The sequence below is a fragment of the Calonectris borealis genome, unplaced genomic scaffold, assembly GCF_964195595.1.
Source record: "Calonectris borealis unplaced genomic scaffold, bCalBor7.hap1.2 HAP1_SCAFFOLD_130, whole genome shotgun sequence".
In the NCBI taxonomy this organism is placed as follows: domain Eukaryota; kingdom Metazoa; phylum Chordata; class Aves; order Procellariiformes; family Procellariidae; genus Calonectris; species Calonectris borealis.
In genome coordinates, this window is record NW_027441518.1 from 35,001 (window position 1) to 40,000 (window position 5,000).

The window sequence follows — 5,000 nt, forward strand, 5'->3', positions numbered from 1 at the left end:
GGCCGGCTGGGGCTGACCCGCCCCCGAGGCCGGCCCGGCCGCCGATCGCAGGCGATCGGCGGGTAGGCGGGGAGAGGGACTCGCTCCCCTGCCGCGGGAGCACCGGACGTGCTAGAGGAGACAGCGACCCGACGAGGCGGGCGCGACCCCGGGACCCAGGCCCCTGCCGGGGCGGCTCGCTCCGCAGCGGGCGGGGATGCGGCACCGAGAGCCGACGCGACGGCGGCGGCAGCGGCGGCGGGGGACGCCCCCCGGCCGCCCGCGGCACGCCTCGGGGCCCACCCGGGCGGGTGCGGCCCCACGCTCGCCTTCTCGTCCCCGGTGGCTTTTCTGGCTCGGCCGCCCCGCCGCCCAGCGCTGCTCGCGGCCGGCACCCGCGGGTACCCGGACCGAGGCCGGCACCGGCGCCTCGCGTGCGATAGGACACCTGAGAGCTCGCGGGGCCACGCGGCCGTCACACAGCCCGGTTCGGTAAAGAAGCCCGAGGAACCCCGTCGCTCGGGGCAGCAGGACAACACCTCGCATGCGACGGGAAGCGAAGTGGAAAGGAGACCGCCCGGCCTGAACACCGGACACCGCCGTGGCTCCCTGTTACGGGGAGCACGGAAGAGCCGGCCCGCCGGGGGCCCTCTCCGACGCGACCCGAAAGGCCTCATCGATCAGGAAGGGAAAGGGGAGAGGAGAGACGGAAAGGAAGCACGGGCCCCACGGCCACGGTCCTGGGACAGCGACGGCCGCGCGCGCTCGCCGCCGCCCCGGGCGGGGCGGGCGGCAGAACGCGGGGCTCTGCGTGCGAGCGAGAGGGCAGCGTCTGCGGAGAGCCGCAACGGCGGCCTGGTCACCGGCAGAGCCGGCCCGCCGTGAAGCGTCTCCGACGCGCCCTGGGTGCCACCTCGATCGGGAGAGGAAGCGCGGGCCCCACGGCCACGGTCCTGGGACAGCGACGGCCGCGCGCGCTCGCCGCCGCCCCGGGCGGGGCGGGCGGCGGAACGCGGGGCTCTGCGTGCGAGCGAGGGGGCAGCGTCTCCGGAGAGCCGCAACGGCGGCCTGGTCACCGGCAGAGCCGGCCCGCCGTGAAGCGTCTCCGACGCGCCCAGGAACACCTCTGCAGGCGCTGCCTGCGGGTCTGGGTCGACTGAAGGGGGGGAGCGGGAGGTGCCGCCGGCCACCCGCTCCGCGCATCGATTCCCTTGAGCGAGGTCAACGGGACCGAGGGAAAGCCGCGGCAGGCTCGACTCCCCCGGTCTTCCAGCGTTCGAGTGCCGGCCACCGGTACCGGTCTTTGCCCTGCGCCCCGGGGAACCGCTTACCCCGGGGGAGGAGAAGGCCGAAGAAGACTAAGAGGCACCGCGCCTCACCCGTGCCATCCCCGGGTAACGGGGGCCGGGAAAAGCCGCTCAAGGCTCGACGCCCGCGGCCACTTGCCTTCGGCTGCCGGCCGCAGGGACCGGCCGCCCTTTTCTTCCCGCTTGCGCGGGCTCCAGCTTAGGGCTGGAGAAGTTCGGAAGGGCGAGGCGCCGCCACCTCGCCCGTACGAGTGCAGACCTTCCCAGCGAGCCCTCCTGCTACCAGGACTCGCGCCAGCAAAAAAGAGGACGAGGCGCCGCCGCCCCGCCTGCACCATCACCGGGCCCTCGGGGGCCGGGGCAAGCCGCGGCCGACTCGAGACCCCCCGGCTGTCTGCATTCGGCTGCCGGTGTTTCTGCCCGCTTCGCGGGCTCCAGCTTAAGGCCGGAGAAAAAGGACAAGGCGCCGCCACCTTGCCCGTCTCCATCACACGGCCCTCGGCAGCCGGCGGCAGCCCTGGTGGGCTGGGCACTCGCGGGCACCTCTGCCCCGGAACGGTGCCAGCACCCGCCTTTGCCATCATCGGGCCCCCCGGGGCCGAGGGAGGCTCGGCTCCCCCGGCCTTCCAGCGTTCGAGTGCCGGCGACCGCCACCGGCCGCCGGTCTTTGCCCTGCCCCGCGGGGAACCGCTTCTCCCGGGGGAAACGAGGACGAGGCGCCGCCGCCTCGCCTGCACGCCGCAGTCCCGTCACCGGGCCCGCCTGACACCACCAGCTGCCCGCGGAGGGCTCGCACCGGTGAAAACGGGACGCCGCCGCCCCGCCTGCGCCGTCAGTTGGGCCCTCGGGGGGCCGGGGGGGGGAAGCCGCGGCAGGCTCGGCACCCCCCGGCCGTCTGCGTTCGGCTGGCCGGGAGCCGGCCGCCGCTCTCTCCGCCCGCTTCGCGGGCTCCAGCTTAAGGCTGGCACAAAGGGACGAGGTGCCGCCAACCTCGGTCGTCCCACCAACCGGGCCCTCTGGAGCCGGGAGTAAGCCGCGGCAGGCTCGACGCCCCCCGGCCGTCTGCCTCCGGCAGTGACCTTCACCATCACTGGGCCCCGGCTGGGTGCGTTCGAGTCTTTGCCCTGCCCTGCGGGATCCGGCCTTATGCCTCGTGCCGGTCGGCAACGGCCGCCGGAGCCGGCCGCCGGCTCCGGCTCTCCGCAGCTCCCGACCCCTCGGACACGCTGGGCTGGCTTGTCGGGCAAGCGCTGGGAGATGGCCGGACCGAAGAGACTGGAAGCTGGGCCGGACCACCGAGGGAACCGCCACGACGGCCGCCGAGCACCCCACTTTGCTGGCAGAACCGCGGGCCTTGCAGCCGCTGACGAGCGCTGCTCTGGAGACGAGTCACGGCTCGCTCCTATAGTACGGACCGGCACGTCCCCGCCGCCGGCAAGCTCCAAGAGCGGCGCCTCTGCGCACCGGGGAGGCGCGCCAACCACGCCGACTTTTACGATGACGTAACTGGAGGCAGCGAAAAACAGCGACCCCTTCGGCAGCTCCGACGAAGCAGCGGGGACAACACGTCTACCCCTCGGCCCCGGCAAGGCGACCAAGTCCCGCCGGAGCCGGGTAGACTTGGCCGCCCTTATCGCCGGACGCTACGCAACCAACAACCCGCGGTCGCCGGGTACCGCAGGCGGCCCCACGGGCTCCGAAAAGGGGTAGACCTGACGGCCGCCGCCGAGCCCGGAGCCGGGTAGACATGACGGCCGCCGCCGGGCCCGGAGCCGGGTAGACCTGACGGCCGCCGCCGGGCCCGGAGCCGGGTAGACCTGACGGCCGCCGCCGGCCCCGGAGCCGGGTAGACCTGACGGCCGCCGCCGGCCCCGGAGCCGGGTAGACCTGACGGCCGCCGCCTGGCCCGGAGCCGGGTAGACCTGACGGCCGCCGGCGGCCCCGGAGCCGGGTAGACCTGACGGCCGCCGGCGGCCCCGGAGCCGGGTAGACCTGACGGCCGCCGGCGGCCCCGGAGCCGGGTAGACCTGACGGCCGCCGCCGGCCCCGGAGCCGGGTAGACCTGACGGCCGCCGGCGGCCCCGGAGCCGGGTAGACCTGACGGCCGCCGGCGGCCCCGGAGCCGGGTAGACCTGACGGCCGCCGCCGGCCCCGGAGCCGGGTAGACCTGACGGCCGCCGCCGGCCCCGGAGCCGGGTAGACCTGACGGCCGCCGGCGGCCCCGGAGCCGGGTAGACCTGACGGCCGCCGCCGGCCCCGGAGCCGGGTAGACCTGACGGCCGCCGCCGGCCCCGGAGCCGGGTAGACCTGACGGCCGCCGCCGGCCCCGGAGCCGGGTAGACCTGACGGCCGCCGGCGGCCCCGGAGCCGGGTAGACCTGACGGCCGCCGCCGGCCCCGGAGCCGGGTAGACCTGACGGCCGCCGCCGGCCCCGGAGCCGGGTAGACCTGACGGCCGCCGGCGGCCCCGGAGCCGGGTAGACCTGACGGCCGCCGCCGGCCCCGGAGCCGGGTAGACCTGACGGCCGCCGGCGGCCCCGGAGCCGGGTAGACCTGACGGCCGCCGCCGGCCCCGGAGCCGGGTAGACCTGACGGCCGCCGGCGGCCCCGGAGCCGGGTAGACCTGACGGCCGCCGGCGGCCCCGGAGCCGGGTAGACCTGACGGCCGCCGGCGGCCCCGGAGCCGGGTAGACCTGACGGCCGCCGGCGGCCCCGGAGCCGGGTAGACCTGACGGCCGCCGGCGGCCCCGGAGCCGGGTAGACCTGACGGCCGCCGGCGGCCCCGGAGCCGGGTAGACCTGACGGCCGCCGGCGGCCCCGGAGCCGGGTAGACCTGACGGCCGCCGCCGGCCCCGGAGCCGGGTAGACCTGACGGCCGCCGCCGGCCCCGGAGCCGGGTAGACCTGACGGCCGCCGCCGGCCCCGGAGCCGGGTAGACCTGACGGCCGCCGCCGGCCCCGGAGCCGGGTAGACCTGACGGCCGCCGGCGGCCCCGGAGCCGGGTAGACCTGACGGCCGCCGCCTGGCCCGGAGCCGGGTAGACCTGACGGCCGCCGCCTGGCCCGGAGCCGGGTAGACCTGACGGCCGCCGCCGGCCCCGGAGCCGCGTAGACCTGACGGCCGCCGGCGGCCCCGGAGCCGGGTAGACCTGACGGCCGCCGCCGGCCCCGGAGCCGGGTAGACCTGACGGCCGCCGCCGGCCCCGGAGCCGGGTAGACCTGACGGCCGCCGCCGGCCCCGGAGCCGGGTAGACCTGACGGCCGCCGCCGGCCCCGGAGCCGGGTAGACCTGACGGCCGCCGGCGGCCCCGGAGCCGGGTAGACCTGACGGCCGCCGGCGGCCCCGGAGCCGGGTAGACCTGACGGCCGCCGCCGGCCCCGGAGCCGGGTAGACCTGACGGCCCCTCCGTGCTCCGGGTCCGGCTGGACCGGGCTGCCGCCGTCTCCCGTCCGGGGGGTGTGTGGGGAGGTGGGGAACCGGGGGGGTGATTCGAGATTTAAGCGGGTCTGATACAAGGGCCACCCTGTCCCCGTCTTCCTGCCCGCGGTGGGCGATGGGGAGTGGGGGCATGCGTGCGTGTGCGTGCGTGTGGGCGTAATTCCCCCACCCCCCGCCCGTTTCTGGGATTTAAAGGGCTTTTAATGCAGGAGAGCGAGCACTGCGTCACACAAGAGTTATTGTCCGTATCGGTTTCCGTAGGGAAAAAGAAATCAAT